This window comes from Gopherus flavomarginatus, chromosome 1, assembly GCF_025201925.1.
Source record: "Gopherus flavomarginatus isolate rGopFla2 chromosome 1, rGopFla2.mat.asm, whole genome shotgun sequence".
NCBI lineage: Eukaryota > Metazoa > Chordata > Testudines > Testudinidae > Gopherus > Gopherus flavomarginatus.
The window spans coordinates 346,461,873-346,479,533 of record NC_066617.1 but is presented as its reverse complement, the minus strand read 5'-3'; the positions used below and the strand labels follow the sequence as shown (position 1 = coordinate 346,479,533).

Genomic DNA, 17,661 nt, shown 5'->3' with positions numbered 1-17,661 from the left:
CCTTGGAAGTCTGTTTGTGTTCAGGTAGCCAGGTTGACTGGCATTAATTATGTTACCATTCTTAAGTTCTTTACAGTTTGTGTCCCATATCAGCTGTCTCATCCAAGATTGATGTCAAGCTGACTGGCCTATAGTTACTCGGGGTACCACATTTACTCTTTGGAGTAGTTGTAGACACCAGCGAGGACAGAGAGAGAGAGATTGGAAGTATGGTCAGAAAACAAATTATGTTCTCAGTCACACCAGCATAAATCTATATTTCAGTGGTTTACGCTAATGCAGGTATAGCATTGGCCCAGAGACTGGATTACCTAACAAACAAGCCTATCGTCAATAGTTCTATGAAAAGAAGCTTCATATACTAAGGCTCTTAGTATGAAGCGATCACTATAAGCATGTGCAGCAACACGATTATTAACATTTAATAAGTTCAGACTGTCATCCATCCACGACTCAAATTGGTTTATTTTTAAAAGTTTGGCAAGTCAGACTAGCAAAGATCATTTTTAAAAATTCTCCAGCCCTTGTACTTTAAATAGTAATCTCTCAAATATTTAAAATGTATTCTTCCCAAGATGTACTTATGTAACCTGACAGACCCTGGTTGTCGGCATCAAACCTGGGGCCTCCGGAGCTTAGGGCATGAGCCTCTACCACATGAGCTAAAAGACAACTGGCCCTTAGCTAAGGCTATAGAGCAAACTCATTAATCTCTCTAAGTGGTGTCAGTGCCACTAGAGGGGACAGAGCACCACAGACAGGTGCGTGGGTTACATACTTCCCTTAGCTGAGGAAGTGCATCCCGAGCTTCAGAAACTTCCCAGTTGAAATCCCAGATAAGCTTTCACTTGTGACACTGACAGACCCTGGTCGTCAGCAGGCAGAACTGAACCTGGGGTCTCTGGAGTTTAGTGCATCAGCCTCTACTGCATGAGCTAAAAGCCAACTGGCTGTTAGCTAAGGCTGTAGAGCAGACTCATTAATTTCTAAGTGGTCTCGGAGCCTCTAGAGGGAACAGAACACCATACCCAGGAGGTGTCTGCATTACACCTATACAATCAATAGCATCACAAAGCTATCATGAAGGTATTGAAGCTCAATGTATGGAATTAGGCATTGTAGGTGTACAGATCTGAAAAACTCCCTGCAGTCAAAATCATCCCTAGCTCCTTCCAGAATCAGTAGCAGATGTGAAAATGATTAAGTCCCTGATCCTGCAGAGACACATGCTTAACTTTGCACAGTAGGTGTGAAATCCTGACCTTGTTAAACTCAATGGTAAAAGTCCCAATAATTTCAAAAGGGTCAGAATTTCATTCTATGAGTACCTACACCTCGGAAGCTACAAGCAGAAAGGAATGCATATACACCAAAGGATATTATGAGGTATGTGGATGCCTAGGAGACATTAGGAGATCCACAGCTCTGACCAGTCACCAAAGGGTTGTGATTATATCTGTCAGTTCAGTACGCTAGCCAGCTGAAACAATATCCTTACTGCCTAACCCAGGGTTAAATGCAGAAGCATGAAATTTCAAAATCAAACATTTCTGAACTATGAAAACGAGTCTGTGCAAAAAGAATCTGAATACTTAAAATTTTTTTCATAGTCACAAAACTCAAAAGATTAGTTCATCAGATTTGTTGGACTTTAAGAAAAGAAAAGAAAAGAACAAAGACAACCATGTTGGCCAAGACTAAATATAATAGATTTCACCCTGAAAGGAATTTTTCCATAGAAAGTTGTAAGGGGGATCAAAAATTGAAATGAAAATGAAACAGCTATGCCAATATGGGCTTGCTTCGGTGACACCACAATAGATGTTAGAAAATCTCTTGCAATAATTACTCTGTTAATAGCTAACAGGGTAATTTTTCATGGTTAAAATAATAATAATAAAAAAGAATGGAATAGAACAGTTTAATTAAGTTGGTAGCTGAACTTATACCAAGAGATTTTTTAAACAAACATATATTGTATCTAAAATATGGTATAGTACAATCTCATTTACTCAAAGACCTTTCTGCATAAATAGCTAAAATCATAACAAATTCAATCTGAACTAAAGACAACATCTCACAAGTCTTACCTACATATAAAGCATGCATATACAGGGCAATGAAAGTCTCAAACTGAAAACAGACCAGTCTATATCTTCCGAATTGTAATATAAAAAATATCAAGGATTGGAGGGGGGAAGGGGGAAGGGAGGGGAATGATCTTCAGAAAAAATCTTCTAAAGGGGAGGCATCCTTGAAAAAGAACATTTAAATCAAAAGCAGAAAATTTAAATAAAAAATAATTGACTTTGTCTGCATTCCCCTTTGGTTTTGTTTGCTTTGCTTGCACTCCCTTTGTTTTGTCTGTATTCACAAGGGATTCCCTTCTCACAACCTCTTTGCTTTTTTCTACTTGACCATGCAACAAAACCATAAAACAGGTATGTGTAACACTTCATGGTTCTACATCCCATGCTTTTCTGTTGTCATTTTTTCAGCATTATGATTTAATTTACTGGAAAGGAAGTGATGCAAGATACATGAGAAGTAGGCAGATTTTTTAGAGATACAGAAGAGCCTCTCTAATCAGCACTTCTGTAAATTGCCAGCCCACAACTCTGTAATGAAAAGAGATTTCAAGATCTGCAATTTAATAATGTCTACCCACTCTTTAGTCATAATGCCTAAGATAGCTGCTGCTGCTGCCTTCATGCTCCCACCAACGGTCAGCCCTGTTACAATGGGAGCCAGTAAAAATATCTGCAGCTGCCTCCTATCCCATCCCTTCCAGTAAGAAAGGAAAATGGGCCAAGGTGGGCAGTAAATTTTCCCCACAAGACAGGCAGTAGTGGTCCACCCTATTGGCTCCCCAACATTGGGTTGGAAATGGCAGTGGCCACTCTTTTAAGAGTCGCTGCTAAAGGCTTTTAAAAGCTCCCCACCTAAGTCACTCTTGCAACTCCCTCCTAAGGTAATTTACTGCCCTCCTGTGGTAATACCACTCCTACAGACAATGGTGAAATTATCTGCCTCGCTTCCACTAAACCCTCCAACCACGCACGGGTCGGTACGAACACTTGACAAAATGACCGTACTTAGTGATGGACACTGGGGGTGGGTGGGGTAGGGTGGGGTGGTATGTCATTCAGTCATTCAATTTTTTGAAAAATTACCATGGATCTCAACATTTTTACCACAGAAACATTGCTGACCTCTTGCAACCATCCCAGCAACTGGTACCAAGAAGAGAGAGAACCAGGAGAGAATACCCAGGCACATGGCTAACGTTGGAGGCAGTTCCAGCAGATGACACAGCACTTACTCATTGACCTGAATGAAGTACAATGCCATCTGCATTGACCCACCCCCAGGATTTACTACTGCACAAATCTCTATGTTAATAACAGCCAATCAGATTTGTGCAAAAAATGATGGAATTGTGGGTTTTATGATAAAAGCATGAAATTTGCCAAAGTCTTAAGGCATATCCTAATAAAAATTTCTGGATATGAGCCAATTGCCAACTCATGCCATGCTGGCTGTGGCAGCCTTTTAATAATGTTGTCATAATCAGCAAACAACATTGGACATATAAGGGATATATTCTTGGTTTAGCTTCAACGTGACCTCAAACATGTCAAAAAGATAGAAGCTTGTTCAAGAGCTTGGTCCATCAACAGAGACATCCCAGGTCTCTACTGACTGAGGCAAGTGTGTGCTTTGTCAGGAAGTCACAGGTGGAGAGCTGATTAATCCAGCAGAATCAAAAAGAGCATGTTGGATCTGGCTATCAAACTCTAGCAGAAAATATCAGATGTTTCCATACACTGAATGCATTTCCCATGTCCATAGATTAGTTGATGGTGTTGGTATTGGTATTGAAGACTTTGAACAAGAACAATGAACAATGACACAAATCCTGCTATATCATGTTTTACAGGACCAACAGAAAGATCTTCCAGAAAAAGAAGTGTGTTTTATTTGTGAAATGAACATACCATCAGAGGGCCCCCATGAAGCTTCCACCCTTGGTATTAATAGTTGAGTTTGCAAGTGTGCACTTCAACTGCAAGACTATGTGCAGAAGACTTAGTGGCCCAAAAGGCAAAGTGTCATGCAAAATGTTTGGTGTTTCTCTACAATAAAGTCAGGGAGAAGAAAACTGAGCAAAGCAATACAAAGAAGACATCACATGGGACTGGCTTTGCTAAACTGATAGCAAACAATGAAGAGACAATACCCAGTGAAGATGTGGCTCCAGTCTTTAAACTAGCAGACCTCACAAGGCTCTATACAGCTGGGGGTGACACTAGTTGGGTGCATTCACAGAACTCAACTAAAATCCTGTATCCTTTCCCACATTCCAGATCTCCACTCACAGAAAGAAGGACATTATGTGCTCCTTGGCTTCAACCAGGATACTGAACATTCCCTCCAAAAAGCATGTGAGGAACACTGTGATAAAGAAGCACTTCACTTGTGCCAAATAGCAATTATTATTCAGAGGGACATATTTCAAATGAAAACACAGTTTACTAGATCACTTGACCCAAGATGGAAAGCAAAATCTGTGCCTGGGTCACAATTGGCACTAACGTCCATGATATTGGATGGTCCAAACCAGAGATCGGCAATCTTTGGCACGCAGCCAGTCAGGGAAATCCGCTAGTGGGCTGGGACGGTTTGTTTACCTGCAGCGTCCGCAGGTTCGGCCGATTGCAGCTCCCACTGGCCGCGGTTCGCTGTTCCAGGGCAATGGGGGCTGTGGAAAGCGGCACAGGCCAAGTGATGTGCTGGCTGCTGCTTCCTGCAGCCCCCATTGGCCTGGAACAGCAAACAGTGGCCAGTGGGAGCTGCGATCGACCGAACCTGTGGACGCTGCAGGTAGACAAACCGCCCCAGCCTGCCAGCAGATTTCCCTGACGGTCTGCGTGTCAAAGGTTGCCGATCCCTGGTCCAAACATTTAAACTCAGAACAAGTTTCCATTCATCCAGTTACCCTCACTTTGGCACCACCGTTGCAGTACATCTACCACTGTGAAGACCAGAAAGTTTGTACCACAACAAAGCTTGAAAATGCTTTTACCAGTCTATGCTGGTTTGACACTTCATGCGCAGACACAAAAAAGGGAGATAACAGATACCTTCTTTAAACCTGGATTGTCCACCTGCTATGGCAGAATGTTGGCCATCTCTCCCAGCATGGCAAACAGTGTATGCCAACACTTGGAGGATAAGAATGCAGTCTGTCCTCTAAATCTTTATGGTAGTCTATACACTACTGAGGCCACAGATAACTTAGACCAGTGGTTCTCAACTGGGGGTCTGTAGCCCCCTGGGGTCTGCAAGCCAGTTTCAGGGAGTCAGTGAAGCAGGGCCAGCACTGGTCTGGCTGGGGTCCAAGGCAGAAGCCCCGAGCCCTGCTTCCCCACAGGCCAGAAGCCCACCGCCCCATGAGGCAAAAGCCTGGAGCCCAGCTGGGCAGAAGTCCTAAGGCCCCTCCACCCTGTGGTGCTAAAGCTGCCGAGCACCAGCGCCCTGTGGAACAGAATCCCTGAACCCCAACCCCCAACTGGCAGCTGAAGATCTGAGTGCCCCACCCCTAAGGCTGAAAGTCTGAGGGTCCTCCTATTCCACCCACCCCCTGGGGCCCTGGAGTTTTTATACAACAGAGAACCCCTGCCTTAGACCACAAACCCAGCTCCACCAAAGCAACAGACTCCTCCCATGGACCTGGGATATCATTTTGAGGCCTATGAGTTAGCCAGCTTTTAATCCGTCTAATGTGTGCTATGTTAATAACATTCTAGTTTTTTAATCAAAATGTTGGTATCAGATGCTACTAAAGATTTCCATTCTAAGACCACTGTCTGGCTACTGATTCATGTAGAAAAAATATAACAATTTAATTTTCCCTAATTCTCTCAGCAGAAAATACTTATCCTATCTTGAGCTATTAAAAGGTCAAATGGGTTCAAATCTGAATTCGGGTTGGGATATTAACAGGCAGTGTAGAAGGTTTTTTGTCTTTTTGACACTCTCTTTTTCAGTGACAGGAGAGAAAAGAGGATAAACAATTCTAATAATGTATGGGACGGAGTAGGGGGAAGTGAGAGAAAAAAAGAGAAAGATATAAAAGAACAGAATGGCGTGAGAGAGGACAAAGAAGAGAGGTAGAGGTCCCACTTGGGAATAATAGAATAGTTATATTAATAAGCATTTGCAGTAGGAAGTCTTTTATGGGGAAGAGGACTAATTAATTAATCATTTCAACACCTTGAGAGGTGAGTAAGATTGCCCCAGTTTTATGAGACAGAAAAGTTGCGAGCCTCATTTTCAGAGGAGCTGAGCACCAGAGCTTCTATTGAGATCAGTGAGGCTTGTGGTACAAGACCAATGGTCAGAGGACCAATAGTCAGTTCCAGAATTAGGGTATAGCAGTTGCTAAGTCCCAGCCACAGGGTTCAGACCACAAGATCGCCACCATCTCATGAAAGAAGACAGAAATGCTCCCATATGCCTTGTGGAAAGTTAAAAGCAAGGCAATTTAAAGTGACGCAGGAGAAAATGTCTAAAACAAGTGTTTAATTTACAGAAATAATGCTTTGCCATATAATAGGCTCTAATTGCAAGAGAAAAATGAAGGGAGTTTATACACAGCTTTGCGCCCTTTCCCCCCTCCCATAATTAATCAAATTTAAACACAATGGGGCAGATTTTGCCACCTTTACACCGAATAGCACCTTGCTCTGCAAACAGCACCATTGACTTTGAGGCAGCTACTTTGACAACGATGTACTAAATGGAAGCAGGATAGAGGTTAGCCCAATGGTAGTGACAGATGTACAGGTTTAGAGGAGGCTGATGGTCCCTGGTCCTGGCGGAATGTATTTTGGCAAGCATAAAAAGGTCTCAAAGTTTTGAAGGAATGTTTTGATGTAGTATAGGGCCTGCAGGTCTATTGTTCGGTTTAAAAAGATAGAGGACACATGATCAGGAATGGAGATAGGCACATCAGTAGCATAACTGAAGAAGTTATTTTGGCACCCAACTCCCAAGTCAAAAGAAAAGAAGTGAACCTTTTTAAAAAGTATAATAAATATGACACATAGACACACACGTGCCTCTACCGTTCATACTGCAAATGTAGAAGCATAAATACAATCAAACAAATTTACTTCATATAATGTGTGTATCATTATTTGCATTTATTCCAGTTCTTTATTGCCTTCTCTTCTGCCTTCCTTCACTTCCATCCATTTCTTTTATCTGCACTCCGTTTTTTTCCCCTCTGTTCTATTGCCTTTATTTTCTGTTCTCATTCTGTGCATTTTCTGTCTTTGTCTTGCCCACTCACACCTCCTTTCTCAAATTTCTGTTTCCTCATTTCATTTCTCTAAGCCTCTTCCCTCTATTCAATCCCATCCTCATTTCCTTGGTTGCCAGAATCGTTTTTAAGATGGAAAATCCTCAGGGAAGGCCCCTGACTTCTGATTTTATACTATGTATTGCACATTGTAGGTGCTACCAGAAACAACTGGTAAATATTCATAGCCTCACGCTCTCTCCCCACATTCCACTCCCCCCCCCCCCCGAACCACTAGTGACTAGAATCCCCCCATCCCTTCTCTATTGGCTCTGGCCTCTTCTCTTCCTTAGGTGTAGTTCTAAGGCTGCCTCTACTCCTACTGTATTTGAATGGTCTTTTCCTTCTATTTGTCCATGAAGAATGGTAAGCTACATGCACAGGGGTAAGCAGTCTAAACATAAGGAAACATACAGAGGATCGTCTTCCTTAAAAGGCATGATCAGGAAAAACAAAATATAAACAATTTCGTATGTTTTGGTTTTAAATCTCACTGAGCTGACAAGGGGTCATTTCATCTAGTACAGAGCAATACCTGGACTGGCACTTAAGGATGATCCCAAAGGTTAGAGCTGCCACTTTTCCATTTACTTTTGTGGTCAGAAAAAAAAAATCAACGTCATGAAATTATATTTATTCATAGCATCTCAATGCAACATTTCCTGCCTAATTAGACTCCAGGAATTTTTGCTGCTTCCCCCCCAACACACACACTCAAGGAAATTAGGACAGCTGGCAATAAGAGCTTTATGAAAGGTATGCATAGTACAAATAGAACCTATTTGGAAAGCGGGATGCATTCTAGGTTCTAGCACTCAAATTACATGACCTTCAGTCTAGGACTGTCAAGTATCAGAGGGGTAGCCGTGTTAGTCTGGATCTGTAAAAGCAGCAAAGAATCCTGTGGATGCATCTGAAGAAGTGGGTATTCACCCACGAAAGCTCATGCTCCAAAACGACTGTTAGTCTATAAGGTGCCACAGGATTCTTTGCTGCTTTTAGTCTAGGACTGGGAACCTTCAAGCACCCCTAACTCATGTCAACCACACTCAAGTCCACAGGTGCCATCCCACATATCCATGCAGGCCCTAATATTTGATTACTTATCTTTTGATTGATTATTTAAAGATAAACTCCTGGAGAAAGATGCTCACTCATGTCTTCCCCCACCACTTTCTTTATGGGATCAATTGCTTCCCCAATGCCAGAAAAGAACCTTGTCCTTCAGTGGGGCAATGGGAGCAAGGAAGCACTCTTGCTCAGCCAGCCAGATCTCTATAATGCATTACAAGGTCATTGGCAACTACAAAATCACTGAGAGATGCATCCAAGTAACCTAATATAACAGGACGGAAACCCCATAATTGCAAGGATTCAACTGTTAGAGAACACCAGGAACAGGGGGAAGGAGGGTGGCTTGGGAAAATGTGCAGGGCCTGGTAAACTGCTAACATTCGGAATGGCCCTATTAAGGTCAAGTTTGCATAGCCCACCTCCAACAAACTCTGCAAAACTCACAAAGGGCTAGTGATAACTATAGTGCTAGGTTGATAGGGACTTTGGGGATCTTCAGCAGGAAAGATTTAAATCTATGAAGTTTCCTAAATAATTCAGGTCTGCATCTAACTTACTCTGTCATGTAGTTGGGAAAGACTATTTATTTAAGGATTTTTTTTCATGCAACAGATAAACCTGGCTGGGGGGGACAAGTGGAGCAATTTGCCCCAGGCCCCACAGGGGCCCCACGAGCTGCTCTGGGTTTTCGGTGGCACTTCGGCAGTGGGCCTTTCCCTCGCTCTGTGTCTTCGGCGGCGGGTCCTTCAGTGCAGCGGAAGACTCAGAGCGAGTGAAGGGCCTGCCGCCGAAGTGCTGCCGAACCCTCAGAGCACCGCCTGGTGAGTACAAGTGCCACAAATTGCGGGAAAAAAATAAAAATAAAAGCCGTGATCGGCAGCACTTAGGCTGCTTTACCGCCGCAGCTTCATTCTTCGGCTGCATTTGGTGGCAGGTCCTTCCCTCCAACAGGGACACGCCGCTGAATTGCCACTGAAGACCTGGCCCTGCCTCAGGCCTCCTGAATCCTCTGGGTAGCCCTGAACCCTGGATTTAAATGGGAGTAGGCTGCTGGCCTCTGTTGAGGGGTCTTCAACTCTTGAATTCATGAATCGCTTTGATCTGCTCGAACCCAGATTTTTGACGCATCTGGACATGTTACATATCTCATTCTCTTTTATAGGCATTTGGAAATTCAGAGGTCTCAGGTGAATGGGGTTGTAAAACCTAGTGTGGCCTGTTGGAGATTCAGGGTCTGTTGAATTGGTTAGATTGTTCTTGCTGGGCAGTCTGGTAGCAATGATAAATTCTGGATAGAAGATTTTAAATTCTTTAGTAACTGCAGTGTGATGCACAGATTCTGGGATAGGAGATGGATAAATCAAATAAACACATTACATACCATTTCCACAATTAAAGGCTGGATAGAACTTACTTTACTCTGGTTACAACATTTAAATTGACAGCAACAATATAGGTCAATGAGCTTTATTATCCATCTGGCCCATGGAAGATATATTGTAGATTTAACAGAGATAAAATTCCACAGAATTTGGGGATTGGGTATCAGCAGATTGCTAGCTTTTAAACTACATCACATAGACAAAATCCCATTTTTCTCAGAGGACTTCTGTTGAGAACCACTGATTTTTTTTTTAAAGAAAAAACAAACCCTATTTGCTGCCATTGTAGTTTTACTAAAAAGCTCCCACTAACTCAAGCCAGCTGTCAGCCAGTTCACCAAGGATAGCTCTGCTAACAAGCCAGTAAATAACAATGTATATAAGTTAAATGTCAGCTTTAATCAGTGTCACGAGTTATATCCATTGATTTATCAGCATCTGTTTTAATGTTATTTCCCAGTAATGTTAAAAGCTATAAAATGCAGCTGTAAATTAAAATGAAAATGTCATGAGGAGGAGCAGTGCAGGTTAATGCACTAACCAATCACATCAAAAGTGTAGCCCAAGTGTTCATTTAAGCCCTGATTCAGCAGAGCACTTAAAGCATGTGCTTCTACATGGGACTTATGCGTGTGCTTAATTGTTTTGGGGACCGAGCTGGACTTAACATGCATTTAAGAGCTTTGCTGAATTGTCACTTTTGGGCCTGATAGAAAGCCCAGTAGTTTTGGGTCTGACCCTTAAATCACAAGTGAAGATGAAGTTAATAGCATCAATCTAGTTCTCACAGGACATCATTCCACGTCATGAAAACAGCTGGATGATTGGCAAACTCTGCCCATGACAGGCCCCAGACTAACAGAGAGGGCTGCTGCAGGTTAAGATCGATGTGATGTGTGTGGAAGGTTGCACAAACTTGCATGGTCCTGTCATAAACAGATAGCTAAGGGTTAACGTCTCTTTCACCTGGAAAGGAATAATCTGAACCACCTGACCAGAGGACCAATCAGGAAACAGGATTTTTTTCAACTCTGGGTAGAGGGAATTGTGTGTCTGAGTTCTTTGTCTTCTGCCTGTATGCTCTCTCGGATGAGAAGTTTTTCTATTTCCTGCTTTCTAATCTTCTGTTTCCCAGTTGTGAGTACCAAAGATCAGATAAGGATTTATGTGTTCTTTTGTATTTACATGTCTATAATTGCTGAAGTGCTTTGAATTATATTTTTTTGTGAATAAGGCTGTTTATTCATATTTCTTTTAAGCAATTGACCCTGTATTTGTCACCTTAATACAGAGAGACCATTTGTATGTATTTTTCTTTCTTTTTATATAAAGCTTTCTTTTTAAGACCTGTTGGAGTTTTTCTTTAGTGGGGAACTTCAGGGAATTGGGTCTGCAGCTCACCAGGGAATTGGTGGGAGGAAGAAGTCAGGGGGAGGTCTGTGTGTGTTAGATTTACTAGCCTGATTTTGCATTCCCTCTGGGTGAAGAGGAAAGTGCTTTTGCTTCCAGGACTGGAATTACAGAGGGTGGACTCCCTCTGCTTAGATTCACGGAGGTTGCTTCTGTGTATCTCTCCAGGAGCACCTGGAGGGGGAAAGGGAAAAGATTTATTTCCCTTTGTTGTGAGACTCAAGGGTTGGGGCTTGGGGTCCCCAGGGAAGGGTTTCGGGGGGACCAGAGTGCCCCAAAACACTCTAATTTTTTGGGTGGTGGCAGCAGTACCAGGTCCAAGCTGGTAACTAAGCTTGGAGGTTTTTCATGCTAACCCCCATATGTTGGACGCTAAGGTCCAAATCTGGGACTAGGTTATATGACAGGTCCATACTAAAGTATAGCCAAGGATAATTCCTCGCTTTCATTTCCTAACCATAAAATGTACCTGATTCTGGAACAATCTCCCAAGGGAGGTGATTGAAACATTTTTTGGGACACGTAACAATAGACAAAGGACAAAGAACTCAAGAGTATACTGGAGGAAACAAACCTACATTGAAGGGGAGAAGGAATGAATGTCACAATAGGTCTGTTTCAGCTTCAAAGTCTATGGCCTGGATCTTGCAAGTTACTCCACATGGGTGGAACACCGTGCCTGCACCAAGCCTCAGCGATTTCAGCGCTTCTCTTGACAGTCACTGGGGTCTACTCACACAGAGCATGATGCAGTATTTGGACTGAGGTGGGGGGACAGTGGAAGGACTTTCAAGGCTAAGATAGTAAAAATCATGTAAAAAGGAAAATTAAACATTTATCCAAATACCTTAACACTCCAAGGATATGATTCATTTTAAAATTATGCATTTCTTAATTTGTTTAACAAATACCAATTTCACACTGGTTGCTCTGAAAAGTTAAAGCACGCCACCTTTTTATGACAATAGCTCTTCAAATTCCTAACTTTCTTGCAGGCTAGCAAAGCCATTATAATTAAATCACATAGGACTCAATTCTCATACACTTCCATAAGTATCTTAAAACTTGTAAAAATTAATTTCAGTGCCCCTCATGCTGGATGGTGGGGAAAGGGGGTGGGGGAATGTAACAAAAATTAAAAAGAACAGCAAAGCATGACCTAAGGGCATTTGGAGCAAACATAAAATTGTTCCTATGCAGCAACCTTCCCCCTCTCACTCTTTAAAAAAAATAATAAAGTAAAGGAGACATATGAAAGCCGGTTATAGAACACTGGAGAATCTGTTTATTAAGCCACTAATAATGAAAAGCACTAAAGCATCATTAATTTTGCAGATTTTATGCTTATTCTAAGCACTGGCAGAGAAAATGCCTGGGGGTGACTAATTCCACCTATAAAATTCAAGAAAGAAAGAAAGCAGCAATGTTTCTCTTTTATCAATAAGAAAAAATACACAAGGATGTAGGCTATGAAATTATACTTTGATGGCTCTGAGTATTTTCTTCATTGCTAATTGACTTCAAGAGTCACAGTTAAAAGCTCTTAAATATTTTCAAGCTATGCTTTTGCCACCTTCAGCTTTTGTAGCCTTCAAAGAGCTACTTTTCTTCTTTGAAACATATTTTAAGAGACATATTTTAAAACTGTCCATTTTGCTCTCTGCACAGCAATTTTAATATAAGCATGCTGCAAAACATTTTCATTATGTACACATTAGGAAATTCGTTTGAAAATAAAGCTTTTTTTAATTAAAAAATCTTTTTAGAACCTCTTGCTAGTGGCAGCCATCTTGCTAAAAGGTCTTATCATTTGCAACAGCTGTAGTACTGTTGCAAGAGATTGCAAATCAATTTACATACTGCTTTTTTTACTGAAGAGTTTTCACTCAGTAAACATATTCCATTATTCAGACTTTAGAGATCCTCTGATGTTAAGCTAGTAATAAAGCAGGATAGCAATTGGTTTCACAATCTCTTATGCTTGCCCGCACATGGCTTGTCTTAGTGAGATCACATCTAGTTATATCCTGGGCAGGTACAGGTACCCACTTACCTCTACAAGGTGAAAGAAGCAACAGGAATTTAGAGGTAGAGTACAAACATAGGCCCTTGAACCTACAGTGAACACTGTGTAGGTGGATGGAACCCTGTAGCTGCAAGGAGCTCGGCAGAGAATTGTGCCTTTGGCTGCATCACAGTGAGTATTCTTTTGTTTTCTTACCTAGTACAAGGCCACCAGCAGGAGACTAACAGCACAGTTTATACTTTGTAGACTTGAACCTACTGAAACTACTTACATACCATTGCTCTATCTCATACCTTAGGGTAGTTTAATTCAAAGGTGTCCTAGTATGGTTACAGTTGAGGTAACTCCTTAGTCCCCCAGCAATCATCTCTCTCTGAATATCCCTTTCATGACCAACACCATGAAAACCTGCATATACTATTACAGACTGTTCCATTATAAGGTGACACCTTCTAGACTGTTACCAATCAGTTGGCTCTGTGGCTTCCTCAATTACCCTACTTGTAGGTTAGCAGATCTTTAGAGAGAAGGGTCAAAAGGCTCCTAAAGACTTTCTTTTTTGCATGTTAGTTCACAATTACCTGCTTTTCCTGTTTCACTGTCAGAATAAAAAATACAAAATTCCAAATCAGGAAGTAGAAAGCTGGTATCCAAATGCATTTATTCAAGATTAATAACTGCAGTATGTCTTGGTATTTGGTTCTGTATTCTGTGTACATTCTTGAGTGAAAAAAACATTTTGGGGAAGTTGTTTTTTGACAGCTTAGTCTCAGTCTGTTTTTTTGCCCACAGTTACTTCTCCCCCAAAATCATCACTCTCTTTCCCAGAAGCACATTTCACATCCATTATAGTGTACAATCTCACAGCAATCTGGGATTTAATTGTATCTAAGTGACTTTCAAAAGGATATTAAGTATCATCATCAAGTATTGAATTCATTTTTGATTAGTCAGAGGAATTTATTTGAACAAGTGCTGACTTTCACACCAGAATTTCTTAGTACTATTTTTTTCCTCAATGTTAAGCTTCCCCTTAACTGAAGTGTATCTTTTCCAAAGTAAGTTCCTAACTAAACACGTGTGGTCTGATTTGGAGAGGTGCTGAATGCCCATGGCTCCCTCCATACTAGGATGAAGGTCTATGAGAGGAGGAAGAGCTTTGTATCTCTGAAACATTATACACGGCTTTGCTGGCTCTATGAGGGGCCAGGTAGAAAGACACAGACCGGGGTGATAGGTTAACTGGCTGTTCTAGCCTTTAGGCTGGAGCCACAGGAAATAGTACATGACTGAGCAACTCAGGCCTCTGCAGTCTGACTGGATGCTGGTTAGGATATGGGATAATTCTGCAAAGCCAAGGGATATGGAAATGTACTGCAAACAACGCTGCTGCGTCTGCACTGAGCAGACAGTACCTTACAATTGGGCTTTATCACGCTGTCTTTTATCACATACATCAGGGAATTAACTGCAGGAAATGTGGGTCAACTTGGCAGTCCTAGGTGAGCTACCCCAGTGTGAGATTTCTGTGCCCAATTCTGGAAAGTGGAGATGGGTGACAAAGGATATTTAGAGCAAGGAGGGCACATTAATAAGAGACGAATCTCTGCTAAATGACTCCGTCAGACTCAGCTTTTCTGTCACGCAGGCTCAGCATATATCTTTAAAATGTGTTTTTCCTTGTCAAGACAGCTTTAAAGGAAAGACATTTATTTCATTCAGTGTTTATGTCAAGTATTTTATACAATATACTTTGTCTGTGGCATGTAAACCCAGATCATGTCTTTGGTTTTTTATTATTATATTACTGCTTCAACCCTCCCATCACCTTTCCTTTCCTCCGAAACTTTGCTGATACCTTCTCATCAGGAGAGTCAAATCCATGGCCTACTTTTAAAGTAAACTCGTGCCAATTTTCCTTTTCTCTCTTATTTAGATTGTAAGCTCTTAATAGCAGGGACTGTTCACTACTCTATATTTGTAGCATTTAGCACAGTGGTTCCCTATTGCTGGTCAGTCATGAGGCAGTACTACAACACAAAAATAAATTATAACAACTAATTACCTTTGCAGAAGAATTTGGTCTCCATCCCATGCGCCAGTGGGATAGACAAGAGAAAAGGAGGAGGGGCGAGGAGTCAGGGGATAGGGGAGATAGAAGCAGAGGGAGTGGATAGGAGAAGGCAGAGGAAGGGCAGGAACTGGAAAAGTGGGGGTGGATAAGAGCAGAAGGGGAAGAGGTCTAAAAGGAGAAGCTGACAGGGAAAGGTGTCACAATGGGGCAGACAAGCACAGAGGGGAACGGGGACAGTCTAGGATACCAGTGCAGAAGGCTGCAGTCAGCAAATAGTTGTGAAACAAACTGGAAAAGTGCATGTCTCATTCCCACTCTAGTGTCTGATCCACGTGCAGGATAACTGCTTACTAAAGTTACTAGTTAATACACTAAATCAAGTGGCAGAGATCTGTGCTATGGATCTAAATGTCTGAAGCCTGATGATGAACCAAGCTGGGGGGTCAATATAGTTGCATATGGCGGAATTTCTGGATTTTTTTTTAGTTTATTTGTTCTAAAAAACCTTAGGAAATTGTGTGTGTGTGTTAACATATATAATTAAGTATACTTAACTGCACTAAGGATGCAAAGCACTCAGAAGTTAGGATATGCCAGAATTAGGTTAGCCTATGCAACCTTAATGGGGGCCCTCTGTGCACAATCATTATGATTGTCATAAACAGATAAGAAAAGTTAATAGCACAGAAGTACTTTATATCTCTTTGACTGTAAAGGGTTAACAAGTTCAGTAAGCCTGGCTGTCACCTGACCAGAGGACCAATCAGAGGACAGGATACTTTCAAATCTTGAGGGAGGGAAGTTTTTGCGCTGTGCTGTTAGTTTTGGTTGTTGTTCACTCTGCGGGCTCAGAGGGACCAGACGTGCAACCAGGTTTCTCTCCAATCTCTCCAATACAGGCTCTTATAAGTTCAGAATAGTGAGTACTAGGTAGATAAAGCGAGTTAGGCTTATGGTTGTTTTCTTTATTTGCAAATGTGTATTTGGTTGGAAGAAGTTCAAATGTGTATTTGGCTGAAAGGAGTTCAAATTGGTATTTTGCTGAAAAGATTTCAATTTGTACTTGTACACTTAGGCTGGGAGAGTATTCACAGTGTCTATAGCTGAAAGACCCTGTACCTATTCCATTTTTTTTTTAAATTGACAAAGATAATTTTTACTGTTTTTTCTTTATTTAATTAAAAGCTTTTCTTGTTTAAGAACCTGATTGTTTTTTTTATTCTGGTGAGACCCCAGGGGACTGGGTCTGGATTCACCAGGGAACTGGTGGGGAGAAAGGAGGGAAGGGGGAGAGAGAGGCTAAATTTTCTCTGTGTTAGGATTACTGTCTGTCTCAGGGAGAATCTGGGAGGGGAAGAGAGAAGGAGGGGGGAAGGTGAATTGTCCTCTCTGTTTTGTGATTCAAGGAGTTTGAATCACACAGTGATCTTCCAGGGTAACCCAGGGAGGGGAAGCCTGGGAGAGGCAACGGTGAGGGAAAGGGTTTACTTTCCTTGTGTTAAGATCCAGAGGGTCTGGGTCTTGGGGGTCCCTGGGCAAGGTTTTGTGGGGACCAGAGTGTACCAGGCACTGGAATTCCTGGTTGGTGGCAGCGCTACAGGTTCTAAGCTGGTAACTGAGCTTAGAGGAATTCACGCTGGTACCCCATCTTTTGGACGCTAAGGTTCAGAGTGGGGACTATACCATGACAATGATACACTCTAATTACATATCACAAACTATTTTTTCCACAGGACTCCTGACTCATTCAGTGATTGGGTAGCTAGTCAATATTTCTTTATATCCTCCATAGCCAACGTGTGGCCCCAGGCCTATTTAATGCACCCCATTCAAACCTTTAACTGAATAAAAAATTATTAATTTCTTCCTGGATGCTTATATAGAGCTAGATTCACAAAGAAACTTAGGCCTGGTGATGCTGTGTCACCATGTCTAACTTCTATATGCCTGGAAAATCACTGGGATTCAACACTAAGCATTAAACACCAGAACCCAGAGCTGATTCAGCTAGTAGCAGAAGGCCTTGAATTGCTGGCTGCCAGGAGAACACAGCACTAAGTTGAAAATAAGTCAAATCTTGAGTTCAATTAATCTCAAACACAAACCAGCATGGAGACCACTAGAGCTCCAGGATTGCTGACTCTTGTGAAACATTCATGTATATTGAACTTTTGTAGATTTTCAAGGGCTCCTCACTGTTCCACCTGCAGCTACTAGAAGCTGCTGATGGCAACCTTGGCTGGGTGATCCGGACTGCAATTGAATCTGTGGCCAACGAGCAGCTGACTCCCATGCTGGCCAGCCCATGCAAAGCCTCAGTTTCCTAACC

At 41.9% G+C, this 17,661-nt stretch overlaps 1 protein-coding gene and 1 long non-coding RNA gene across 4 annotated transcripts in view; one reads left to right on the top strand and one right to left on the bottom strand.

Moving 5' to 3' along the window:
* SLC36A4 (solute carrier family 36 member 4) overlaps positions 1–17,661 on the bottom strand; it is a 226,010-nt gene that overhangs the window by 29,737 nt on the left and 178,612 nt on the right. The window lies entirely within an intron of this gene.
* LOC127046001 (uncharacterized) overlaps positions 13,147–17,661 on the top strand; it is a 73,630-nt gene continuing 69,115 nt past the window's right edge. Inside the window, exon 1 of the long non-coding RNA XR_007772892.1 lies at positions 13,147–13,429. This is a non-coding gene — a long non-coding RNA (uncharacterized LOC127046001). The remainder of the gene's footprint in view (positions 13,430–17,661) is intronic.